A 14,402-nucleotide genomic window follows, 5' to 3' on the forward strand; every position below is an offset into this window, starting at 1 on the left:
AATTTATTTAACTGTGAGATTTTTAGAAAGAATGTTGCAGTGGCCTCTTGCTTTCTCCCTACTGTTAAAATGTGAGAGAAGAGAGAGGAACTCAAAAATAACTTTCTCCTATAAAGGAAATAGGAATCACTATACCCCCAAATAAAACTATTTGCATTAATAAGGTTCCTCTGGTAACAAAATACCCTTAGCAAATGCTCTACAAGTGAGCTATATCCGCAGTCAGATAACAAAATATTCTTGAGGTGACTGTCTTAAGGAAAAAGTCTTTTGTCAAAACCTCAGACCTCAAATTTCTCACTGATCCTCTCAGAAGGCACATCCTCTGGATGGCACAATATTGCATTTTAGTTATGGAGTGGGGTACAGGTATATCATTTAGTTTACAGATCTGACAAAACAAAAACCCACCCACATGACAAAGAATATTGAACTTGCAGATGTGTGTCTGGTTTTGAATGGAATGGGACGACGAAATTCTGTTCTCCATTACTTGACTTGTTGCTGTAGTAAGAAGATACTGGGTGAGAGGTATTGTGATATTATAGAATAAAACTGCAAATACGTTTCAGTCATTTTTAAACTAACTTAGAAATTCTTTAACATTCTTCCCTTCATGAAATGTCATCTGCCAGAATACCATCTAAAAATGGAGCAATGTAAGAATTTGAAATGTTTGTAAATAAATAAATAAATAAATAAATAAATAAATAAATAAATAAATAAGAGACCAGAGTCTTGTGATCCCAGTTTCTTCCTACCAGAGACTGCCTTCGGAATGTGTTTTCATTGTCATCTCAAGTACAGTGGATAGGAGTGGCTTAGCTCAGCTGTTGTTATTCTTATACCTCTATGGGAAAACATATTTTTGCCATGTGTGGCTTGTCTTTGTGATTGTACACTTCTCTAAGGTGACTTCCTAACCCTTGTAGTGTAAGTTCTGGCGCTCTGAATAAAGTTGACTATTGTGTGAGACTTTAGTCTGCCTGAATTTTAGGCCTTATTCTTCCAGGTTCAGGTGGCCAACTAGAATAATAAACAAGACCCACAGAACATCCCATTAAAGATGATCACTGCAACTGAATTGTTGTTCTTGTTTTACGAATACACAAACAATAAACTGTTGTTGTTCATTAGTAAAAGAGATTTCAAATCAATCATCCTCGTTTTAAGGACTTTTTAGACAAGAGCCATGCCAGTTTTCATGTCAACAGGAATTCAACATTTGCTGACACAAACAGCTCTGTTTGATGGTTGAGTTACAAAAAATTCCAGAAAGGAAGTGCAGGGATAGCTTTCCTTCTAATAATACACTCTTCTCTCTCTCTCTCTCTCTCTCTCTCTCTCTCTCTCTCTCTCTCTCTCTCGGTGGAAAGTAAATCATTTGATTTTCAGCATGTTGCTTTTTGCAAGCAAATTTTTAACAATGCATTGTGTTTGTACATGTGTTATTCAAAGACTAGCCTGTAAAATATTAACCCAAAGTTTGTATTAATTATGGGATTTTGGACAGAAAAATCTGCTCTGAACACTCTGAACAAGGATGACTGATGTGGTGCTCATAAGAGGAGTTCAGTTTAACTCTGTTGTTTATCACACCATCAGTAGACACAGAAAACATCATGACTTAGATTCTTTTGAAAGATGTGTCCATTGACAAAGCATAGATTACACTGGGTGGAAGAACAATAGTTTAGCCTTCTAAGATAAGGCGATGGAAATTTTTTTCTGAGCAAAAATAAGTCGAAACTGATACAGCAAATGGGCATTAAGATAATTCAGTATTTAAGTGAAAAGAACATTATGTGTCAATTATTCTAATGACTGTCTAAAATAAAAATAATATTCCATATATAATACTGTTTAGTGGGCAGTGTAGACAATTTCAAAACTGCTGGTTTGTAAACATAATTGGTATACTAAAGTACTTTTTGAGTTTTTGAAAAAAAAAGCTCAATCATACATGGGGAGACCCGAGAGAGAGGCACAGAGGGCCAGCAGAATGATTGGAAATATGCAACTGTTGGGGTGGATCGGGGGGAAGTCTCTTAGAATTCCCAAAAATCTCTGGTGGAGGAGTATCCTAGGAGTCAATGTGAGTGATTGTAGCTGAAATACACAACAGTTGAGATGACCTTCAGTAACCAGACAGGACCCCCAGTGGAGGGGAGGACACTAACCCACCTACAAAAATTAGACCCAAAATTATTTCTGTGCAAAAGGGATGCAGGAACAAATATGAAGCAGAGACTGAAGAAATGGCCCACCAGTGACTGACCCAACTTGAGACCTATCTCATGGGCAAGCATGAATTCCTGACACTATTAGCAGTGCTATGTTGTGCTTGCAGAACACAGCGTAGCTTTCCTCTGAGAAGCTGTACCTACCAGCTGACTGAGACAGATGCAGATACTGATACCCAATACTGGGTGGAGTTCGGGCACCCATATGTAAGAGTTAGGGGAAGGATTGAAGGCCTTGAAAGCAATGGCAGCCCTACAGGGAGACCAACAGAGTCAACTAATCTAGACCTCTGGGAGCTCCCAGAGGGTGAGCCATCAATCAAAGAGCATACATGGGCTGGACCAAGACCCAGACACATATGCAGCAGAGGGCTGCCTTGTCAGGCCTCAGTAGGAAGAGATATAATCCTAGATTGAAATTAGAATTGTACTATTCACATAATTAAACCATTAGGTTTAATATAAATAAAATGGAGACAATATTAACTTTTCCTAAATTCAAAAATAATGATACTAACAATGAACCATTTGGTAAAACATGTGCTATCCACCACATTTAATGACATCTATGATTAAAAGCAACAGAAAGGAAAATTATTTAACTTGTATCTTGGCATAATTAACAGTAAATTTTTTATATTATGACATTTATTCTAGTATAAGTATTTAAAAGTTCAAGTCAAACAAAACAAGAAAGTAGTCAATTTTATATAAAAATATATAAAGTATTAATATTAATTGGGTAAGAACAGGGAACTATGCATAATCAAAAGATTCTACAGGTCTCATATGGCCCAAGTTCAACAAGAAATTGTTACGTTTCTCAACATGGTTGTATTGTCACTTATTTGAAACAGTATCACCATCACAAACAAAGATGGCACCTGTGAACAATGGTAAGTGATCATTTGTATTTTAAAGGAAATTTGAAAAATATGTGACTGCCAAAGAAAAGGGACTTGGATGACTGACATGTATAAATGACCATGCATGGATACACGCTGATGGTTGGTGTTGATTTTTAATGTGACAGGGTCTATTGACTCCTATAAAACAAACTTTTATGAGGAGTTTTCTAGATTGGGATAAGTGAGGTATGAAGACTCACCCTGAACCTGAGCTAGACCATGGAATGACTAAAAAGTCCCATCTCTCTCTGCTTTTTGGCTGGATGGAATATGAACGGTTGCCTTATTGTCTTGATGTCACTCCTTACCTGCAATGCTAAGCTCTTTCCCTTTGCACTGTGAATATAAATAATCTTCAGCCCTTAAGTTACTCTATGTTAGGCATTTTGTCACACACACAAAAAATTAGAATAGTAACTGATATACTATATATGTATATATATATGTGTGTGTGTGTATATATATATTATACTTTGTAGCAAAGAAAATACTTCTAGCAATGATATATTTTGACTTTAAATGTAGTACAAAAGAACAGATTTTCTTTTCAAAAAGCCAAATTACCCAAGATGCAATCCACAGACCGCACGAAGTTCAAGAAGAAGGATGACCAAAATGTGGGTGCTTTACTCCTTCTTAAAGAGGGGAACAAAAATATTCATAGGAGGGGATATGGAGGCAAAGTTTAGAGCAGAGTCTGAAGGAACATGTATTCAGAGCCTGCCCTATACGTGCTCTCTCTCTCTCTCTCTCTCTCTCTCTATATATATATATATATATATATATATATATATATATATATATATATATATAGCCAACAAGACTAGATAAGATTGATGAAGTTAAGAAGTGCATTCTGACAGGAACTGGATATAGATGTCTCCTGAGAGATACAGCCAGAGCATGTCAAATACAGAAGCGAATGCTAGCAGCAAACCATTGAACTGAGAACGGGACCCCTGTTGGAGGAGTTAAAGGATTGAAAGAGCTGAAGGGGCTCACAACCCCAAAAGAACAACAATACCCTTCCTGGTTGCTGCCGCCACAGGGAGCCCGAGGGCAGCACCCCGCGAGCGAACTTGAGCCTCAGGACCACAGGTAAGACCAACTTTTCTGCTGCAAGTGACCTGCCTGGTGAACTCAAGACACAGGCCCACAGGAACAGCTGAAGAACTGTAGAGAGGAAAAACTACACGCCCGAAAGCAGAACACTCTGTCCCCATAACTGGCTGAAAGAAAACAGGAAAACTGGTCTACAGCACTCCTGACACACAGGCTTATAAGACAGTCTAGCCACTGTCAGAAATAGCAGAACAAAGTAACACTAGAGATAATCTGATGGCGAGAGGCAAGCGCAGGAACCCAAGCAACAGAAACCAAGACTACATGGAATCATCGGAGCCCAATTCTCCCACCAAAACAAACATGGAATATCCAAACACACCAGAAAAGCAAGATCTAGTTTCAAAATCATATTTGATCATGATGCTGGAGGACTTCAAGAAAGACGTGAAGAACTCCCTTAGAGAAACACAGGAAAACATTAATAAACAAGTAGAAGCCTACAGAAAGGAATCGCAAAAATCCCTGAAAGAATTCCAGGAAAACATAAATAAACAAGTAGAAGCCCATAGAGAGGAGACACAAAAATCCCTGAAAGAATTCCAGGAAAACACAATCAAACAGTTGAAGGAATTAAAAATGGAAATAGAAGCAATCAAGAAAGAACACATGGAAACAACCCTGGATATAGAAAACCAAAAGAAGAGACAAGGAGCTGTAGATACAAGCTTCACCAACAGAATACAAGAGATGGAAGAGAGAATCTCAGGAGCAGAAGATTCCATAGAAATCATTGACTCAACTGTCAAAGATAATGTAAAGCGGAAAAAGCTACTGGTCCAAAACATACAGGAAATCCAGGACTCAATGAGAAGATCAAACCTAAGGATAATAGGTATAGAAGAGAGTGAAGACTCCCAGCTCAAAGGACCAGTAAATATCTTCAACAAAATCATAGAAGAAAACTTCCCTTACCTAAAAAAAGAGATACCCATAGGCATACAAGAAGCCTACAGAACTCCAAATAGATTGGACCAGAAAAGAAACACCTCCCGTCACATAATTGTCAAAACACCAAACGCACAAAATAAAGAAAGAATATTAAAAGCAGTAAGGGAAAAAGGTCAAGTAACATATAAAGGCAGACCTATCAGAATCACACCAGACTTCTCGCCAGAAACTATGAAGGCCAGAAGATCCTGGACTGATGACATACAGACCCTAAGAGAACACAAATGCCAGCCCAGGTTACTGTATCCTGCAAAACTCTCAATTAACATAGATGGAGAAACCAAGATATTCCATGACAAAACCAAATTTACACAATATCTTTCTACAAATCCAGCACTACAAAGGATAATAAATGGTAAAGCCCAACATAAGGAGGCAAGCTATACCCTAGAAGAAGCAAGAAACTAATCATCTTGGCAACAAAACAAAGAGAATGAAAGTACACAAACATAACCTCACATCCAAATATGAATATAACGGGAAGCAATAATCACTATTCCTTAATATCTCTCAACATCAATGGCCTCAACTTCCCAATAAAAAGACATAGATTAACAAACTGGATACGCAACGAGGACCCTGCATTCTGCTGCCTACAGGAAACACACCTCAGAGACAAAGACAGACACTACCTCAGAGTGAAAGGCTGGAAAACAACTTTCCAAGCAAATGGTCAGAAGAAGCAAGCTGGAGTAGCCATTCTAATATCAAATAAAATCAATTTCCAACTAAAAGTCATCAAAAAAGATAAGGAAGGACACTTCATATTCATCAAAGGAAAAATCCACCAAGATGAACTCTCAATCCTAAATATCTATGCCCCAAATACAAGGGCACCTACATACGTAAAAGAAACCTTACTAAAGCTCCAAACACACATTGCACCTCACACAATAATAGTGGGAGATTTCAGCACCCCACTCTCATCAATGGACAGATCATGGAAACAGAAATTAAACAGAGATGTAGACAGACTAAGAGAAGTCATGAGCCAAATGGACTTAACGGATATTTATAGAACATTCTATCCTAAAGCAAAAGGATATACCTTCTTCTCAGCTCCTCATGGTACTTTCTCCAAAATTGACCATATAATTGGTCAAAAAACGGGCCTCAACAGGTACAGAAAGATAGAAATAATCCCATGCGTGCTATCGGACCACCACGGCCTAAAACTGGTCTTCAATAACAGTAAGGGAAGAATGCCCACATATACTTGGAAATTGAACAATGTTCTACTCAATGATAACCTGGTCAAGGAAGAAATAAAGAAATTAAAAACTTTTTAGAATTTAATGAAAATGAAGGTACAACATACCCAAACTTATGGGACACAATGAAAGCTGTGCTAAGAGGAAAACTCATAGCGCTGAGTGCCTGCAGAAAGAAACAGGAAAGAGCATATGTCAGCAGCTTGACAGCACACCTAAAAGCTCTAGAGCAAAAAGAAGCACATACACCCAGGAGGAGTAGAAGGCAGGAAATAATCAAACTCAGAGCTGAAATCAACCAAGTAGAAACAAAAAGGACCATAGAAAGAATCAACAGAACCAAAAGTTGGTTCTTTGAGAAAATCAACAAGATAGATAAACCCTTAGCCAGACTAACGAGAGGACACAGAGAGTGCGTCCAAATTAACAAAATCAGAAATGAAAAGGGAGACATAACTACAGATTCAGAGGAAATTCAAAAAATCATCTGATCTTACTATAAAAACCTATATTCAACAAAACTTGAAAATCTTCAGGAAATGGACAATTTCCTAGACAGATACCAGGTACCGAAGTTAAATCAGGAAGAGATAAACCAGTTAAACAAGCCCATAACTCCTAAGGAAATAGAAGCAGTCATTAAAGGTCTCCCAACCAAAAAGAGCCCAGGTCCAGACGGGTTTAGTGCAGAATTCTATCAAACCTTCATAGAAGACCTCATACCAATATTATCCAAACTATTCCACAAAATTGAAACAGATGGATCACTACCGAATTCCTTCTACAAAGCCACAATTACTCTTATACCTAAAACACAAAGACACAACAAAGAAAGAGAACTTCAGACCAATTTCCCTTATGAATATCGACGCAAAAATACTCAATAAACTTCTGGCAAACCGAATTCAAGAGCACATCAAAACAATCATCCACCATGATCAAGTAGGCTTCATCCCAGGCATGCAGGGATGGTTTAATATACGGAAAACCATCTATGTGATCCATTATATAAACAAACTGAAAGAAGAAAACCACATGATCATTTCATTAGATGCTGAGAAAGCATTTGACAAAATTCAACACCCCTTCATGATAAAAGTCCTGGAAAGAATAGGAATTCAAGGCCCATACCTAAACATAGTAAAAGCCATATACAGCAAACCAGTTGCTAACATTAAACTAAATGGAGAGAAACTTGAAGCAATCCCACTAAAGTCAGGGACTAGACAAGGCTGCCCACTCTCTCCCTTCTTATTCAATGTAGTTCTTGAAGTTCTAGCCAGAGCAATCAGACAACAAAAGGAGGTCAAGGCGATACAGATTGGTAAAGAAGAAGTCAAAATATCACTATTTGCAGATGATTTGATAGTATATTTAAGTGATCCCAAAAGTTCCACCAGAGAACTACTAAAGCTGATAAACAACTTCAGCAAAGTGGCTGGGTATAAAATTAACTCAAATAAATCATTTGCCTTCCTCTATACAAAAGAGAAACAAGTCTAGAAAGAAATTAGGGAAATGACACCCTTCATAATAGACCCAAATAATATAAAGTACCTCGGTGTGACTTTAACCAAGCAAGTAAAAGATCTGTACAATAAGAACTTCAAGACACTGAGGAAAGAAATTGAAGAAGACCTCAGAAGATGGAAAGATCTCCCATGCTCATGGATTGGCAGGATTAATATAGTAAAAATGGCCATTTTACCAAAAGCAATCTACAGATTCAATTCAATCCCCATCAAAATACCAATCCAATTCTTCAAAGAGTTAGACAGAACAATTTGCAAATTCATGTGGAATAACAAAAAACCCAGGATAGCTAAAGCTATCCTCAACAATAAAAGGACTTCAGGGGGAATCACTATCCCTGAACTCAAGCAGTATTACAGAGCAATAGTGATAAAAACTGCATGGTATTGGTACAGAGACAGACAGATAGACCAATGGAATAGAATTGAAGACCCAGAAATGAACCCACACACCTATGGTCACTTGATTTTTGACAAAGAAGCCAAAACCATCCAATGGAAAAAAGATAGCATTTTCAGCAAATGGTGCTGGTTCAACTGGAGGTCAACATGTAGAAGAATGCAGATCGATCCATGCTTATCACCCTGTACAAAGCTTAAGTCCAAGTGGATCAAGGACCTCCACATCAAACCAGACACACTCAAACTAATAGAAGAAAACCTAGGGAAGCATCTGGAACACATGGGCACTGGAAAAAATTTCCTGAACAAAACACCAATGGCTTATGCTCTAAGATCAAGAATCGACAAATGGGATCTCATAAAACTGCAAAGCTTCTGTAAGGCAAAGGACACTGTGGTTAGGACAAAACGGCAACCAACAGATTGGGAAAAGATCTTTACCAATCCTACAACAGATAGAGGCCTTATATCCAAAATATACAAAGAACTCAAGAAGTTAGACCGCAGGGAAACAAATAACCCTATTAAAAAATGGGGTTCAGAGCTAAACAAAGAATTCACAGCTGAGGAATGCCGAATGGCTGAGAAACACCTAAAGAAATGTTCAACATCTTTAGTCATAAGGGAAATGCAAATCAAAACAACCCTGAGATTTCACCTCACACCAGTGAGAATGGCTAAGATCAAAAACTCAGGTGACAGCAGATGCTGGCGAGGATGTGGAGAAAGAGGAACACTCCTCCATTGTTGGTAGGATTGCAGACTGGTACAACCATTCTGGAAATCAGTCTGGAGGTTCCTCAGAAAATTGGACATTGAACTGCCTGAGGATCCAGCTATACCTCTCTTGGGCATATACCCAAAAGATGCCTCAACATATAAAAGAGACACGTGCTCCACTATGTTCATCGCAGCCATATTTATAATAGCCAGAAGCTGGAAAGAACCCAGATGCCCTTCAACAGAGGAATGGATACAGAAAATGTGGTACATCTACACAATGGAATATTATTCAGCTATCAAAAACAACGAGTTTATGAAATTCGTAGGCAAATGGTTGGAACTGGAAAATATCATCCTGAGTGAGCTAACCCAATCACAGAAAGACATACATGGTATGCACTCATTGATAAGTGGCTATTAGCCCAAATGCTTGAATTACCCTAGATCCCTAGAACAAACGAAACTCAAGATGGATGATCAAAATGTGAATGCTTCACTCCTTCTTTAAATGAGGAAAAAGAATACCCTTGGCAGGGAAGGGAGAGGCAAAGATTAAAACAGAGACTGAAGGAACACCCATTCAGAGCCTGCCCCACATGTGGCCCGTACATATACAGCTACCCAATTAGACAAGATGGATGAAGCAAAGAAGTGCAGACTGACAGGAGCCGGATGTAGATCGCTCCTGAGAGACACAGCCAGAATACAGCAAATACAGAGGCGAATGCCAGCAGCAAACCACTGAACTTAGAATAGGACTCCCCGTTGAAGGAATCAGAGAAAGAACTGGAAGAGCTTGAAGGGGCTCGAGACCCCATATGTACAACAATGCCAAGCAACCAGAGCTTCCAGGGACTAAGCCACTACCTAAAGACTATACATGGACTGACCCTGGACTCTGACCCCATAGGTAGCAATGCATATCCTAGTAAGAGTACCAGTGGAAGGGGAAGCCCTGGGTCCTGCTAAGACTGAACCCCCAGTGAACTAGACTGGTGGGGGGAGGGCGGCAATGGGGGGAGGGTTGGGAGGGGAACACCCATAAGGAAGGGGAGGGGGGAGGGGGATGTTTGCCCGGATACCGGGAAAGGGAATAACACTCGAAATGTATATAAGAAATACTCTAGTTAATAAAAAAAAATAAATAAATAAAATGTAAAAAAAAAGAAATACTCAAGTTAATAATAAAAAAAAAAAAGAACAACAATACCAACTAACCAGAGCTTCCAGGGTCTAAATCACTACCCAAAGATTATACATGAACTGACCCACGACTTCAAATGCATATGTAACAGAGGATGGCCTTGTTGGGCACCAATGGAAGGAGAAGCCCTTGGTCTTGCCAAGGTTGGACCCCCAATGTAGGGGAATGTCAGGGGGATGGGATCAGCGGTGGATGGGGAGGGGAACACCCTTATAGAAGAAGGGAGGGGAGTGGGAAAGGGGGCTTATGTCCAGGAAAACGGGAAAGGGAATAACATTTGAAATGTAAATAAAAAAAATATCCAATGGAAAAAAAGCCTATCACAAGCCACAACATACATATGGTCTGTACAAAACCAAACCAGACAAAATAGAAGCATGAAAAGTGGAGTTGAGCATAAAGCTCTACCCTCCCTCACAATGGAGCTGTTGGCAATTGGTAGCTGCTGAGAGAAGATTGGTAAGATTTCTCTAATAGTATATGTGAACTGATAAGTTGATCACAGTCCAGTAGAAGGACACACATCAAGCAATATTTAGACAGCGCAAATTTCCCTTAAAAGGGAAAACTGTACACAAAGTTACAGCGAAGAAGAGTTGGTGGAGAGAGGGTGTCTATGATTAGACAAATCCTCAAAGACCTAATAAACAACCATAGAAATATTTTAAAAGAACCAAAAATAACAAAGAAAAAAAGAGAGAAAAGTCAGTTGTTTAAATAAGAGACTGTCAGTGACCTTAGGCTAACATGGCAACCTAAATCAAGTATTTGCTAATGAAGGAAACCCCGTCATCTCAAATAACATGACAAAGAGGGAACAATTTCAACATGAAGATTGATCCCAGTCATTCATTTCAACTTTCTAAATAAAAAGTTTAATTTTTATTTTTGTGTACCGATTGTATAAAGAACCAGTTTATGAATAAGTTACATATAAGGCACTGAAAATAAATACTCATAAAATAGAATGCACTTGGAAAGTTTCAAATCCACATGCTCTTTTTGCCAGAGGGCAAACATCTTACTTTACTTCTGAAAGGCACTCAAAAAAGAAAAGTATCATCAAGTTTATTTTAATTGTCAAAAATATCACTACATTTAATTAGGAATACTATGCCTATAAATAGCCAAGTTGGTTTCCATAGAATTACTAATTCATGACAAAGAATTTCTTATAAAATCTCATATGTGTTCATACATACAGTCCTATAAAATACATACTAAAACTCAACACGAGAAAGCTTGACTTAACCTTTCTATATAAAATTAGGTCTGTGAGATTAAATATTCTTATTAATATCTTAAGTAAACTTGGCACGTAGTAATTACTCGGTCTTTCTAGTAAATATACAGCTCACCATAATCTATTTGAAAAGATTTCTTTATAGTCATGTATAATGTATTCTATGAATACTGTGACCCTAAAGTGATAGGGAAGAGTAGCATTAATCTTAGGAAATGTAACCTGGCAGTGAAAATTAGTGATGTCTTTCTTTAAAAATACCATTCTGGATCTGAAAGGCCTTTTTTTTCTAATTGGATTTTTTTAATTTACATTTCAAATGTTATTCTCTTTCCCAGTTTCCAGGACATAAGCCCCCTATCCCATCCCACTCCCCTTCTTCTACAAGGGTGTTCCCCTCCCCATCCACCCCCACCCTTCCTCCCCTCGGACATTCGCTTACACTGGGGGTCCAACCTTGGCAGCACCAAGGGCTTCTCCTTCCATAGGTCCCCATCAAGGCCATCCTATGCTATATATGCAGTTGGAGTCATGGGTCAGTCCATCTATAGTTTTTAGGCAGTGGTTTCTTAAAGAGTTTTTTTCAGCAAGGTAGCAAAGTAAGATTTTTCAACATTCACCCCTTCGCAGAAATATGAATTTCAACAGCTGTCCTTGGCTAAAATTATCTTCGCAAACCTAAAGACAGCACCAGGGTCTGTCTGGTTATCAGAAGATAATGAAAGACACACTGAGAAAGATAAGGATGGATTCACATACTGGCCTGTATCATTCTGTTTCCTATTGCTACAATAAACTGCCTTAGCCTAAGGGTTTCTGAAAAAAAATTTATTTAACTCATAGCTTTAGAAGTCATTATGTCCAAAATTAGGTGGACCCATAGGTTTGGACACAATTTAGGATGGCAGCTATTTTCTGCACAAAGGTTATGCGTGAGGGAGAGATAGCATAGGAAGGCTGGAAAGCACAAGGAAGGGCAGAAACAGCATACAGTTCTCTTATAGGAGAGTTAACACAACATTCCACGAGAGCTACCTTAATCACTTCAGAGACCCATGTCCATCATAAGATGCAGAATTCTTAAAGTCACACAGTTGAGAAAGTGCTCCCAACCTATCAAGTGTTGGAAGACACAGGCAAACTGTAGCCAAACCATGGCTCTACATTATTCATCCTCTGAATCTGGACAACATGGCACAGGGAAGAAATTAAAACCTATACATTAGGTTATAGGATGACAGGGGCAGTTGATCTTGGACTTCAAGCCTGACTTGGCGGAACCTTTTGTCAGAACCCAGATTCAAGCACAACATTTATAGAGTGCTCAATCTGATCAAAGCCAATGTCAGATCATTGCTCTGTCTTCAGGATGGTCCTGACAGACACAGTCCCTACACTAGAAATAGGCTAGACCCTATATTTGCATCATTAAACTATGTACCAGCAGGGTTGGGGATTTAGCTCAGTGGTAGAGCGCTTGCCTAGCAAGCGCAAGGCCCTGGGTTTGGTCCCTAGCTCCGAAAAAAAAGAAAAGAAAAGAAAAAAATGCAAACTATGTACCAGTGAAAGGTATATTCTGCCATAGAGCCTCATAGCCCAGTCTGCAGTAGGATACCGGGGGTCCTATGCACTGAGATTTGTTAATAGACAAATCAGTACGCTCCAATACTAACCTTCATATGCTCAGGTATCAGGCTCATTCCAGAAATCAGGTCAATATCTTCAAATTCTAACAGACCTCAGGACAAGGCATACCTAGAAGATTCAGAGATTAGACTGACCCCTGCTGAACCTAATCTCTGGATCACAACAGCATTAATCTGGGACCTTCATGGTCCCAGTCACCAGAGCAGCTCCAAAGACCAAGATTTCAAGCCATAAATCACAAACTAAGTCCTTTTAGTCTGCCAGACACATTCAGGCCTCACGATTGTCACAAGCAGACTAGCCCCACAGCCAATCTAGTCTACATGTTCCCAGTCCAACTTGTTCCTAGGACTCATGCAGACTGCAGCTCAACTCAGTAAGGCAGCGACTTTATTGACTCAGCTTGCAAGGTAGCACCTAAGGGTTCAGGCTCTAAGATAGTCCCTGTAAACCAAGTCTTAAATATAATCTATAGGCCTTCTTCAGCAACAGGATAGCCTACACGAACACAAACTAAACTCCTCCCATTGTATGAGGTTCTAGGTCTATTCAAGAATTAGGAACAAAAATAAACTTACAAAATAAAAAACAAACAAACAACAACAACAACAGCAGCAACAACAGCTCACTTAAGCTGGGTCTGGTGATAGTCCCAGCACTTGGGAAGCAGGAGTAGGCAGATGAGTTCGCCCAGCCTGGTCTCTAACATAAGTTCTTGGATAGCCAGCGCTACACAGAGAATCCTTGTCTCAAAATAATTCAAAGGAAAAAACTCATTTATCACTAAACGAAAGATCAGGCTGAGGAATAAATTTAAATAAGGAAGCAAAATACCTATACCCTAAAATGTATAATACACTGTAATAGTCTTCTTTCTGCTACTGTAATAAAAAGCTGAGCAAATCAAACCTGGGGGAGGAAAGGGATTATAGTCCATCACCAATGGAAGCAAAGACAGAAACTCAAGGCAGGACCTCGAAGCAAAAACGACAGAGGAATTATTATTTACTTGGCTTCTTCCCCATGACTTGTTCAGCCTGTTTTCTTCTACTTCCCAGGATGACTTTCCCATGAGTGGCAATGCAAACAAGCATGTATATCTAATGAAGGCAACTGGTATATTGAAGTTTCCTCATTTCAGGTGATCCTGGAAGTTGACAAGAATTTTCAACATGCAGTGTTGAAAAAAATTAGAAAACATTAAAATAAATGGAAA

The sequence above is a fragment of the Rattus norvegicus genome, chromosome 20, assembly GCF_036323735.1.
Source record: "Rattus norvegicus strain BN/NHsdMcwi chromosome 20, GRCr8, whole genome shotgun sequence".
Taxonomy (NCBI): Eukaryota; Metazoa; Chordata; class Mammalia; order Rodentia; family Muridae; genus Rattus; species Rattus norvegicus.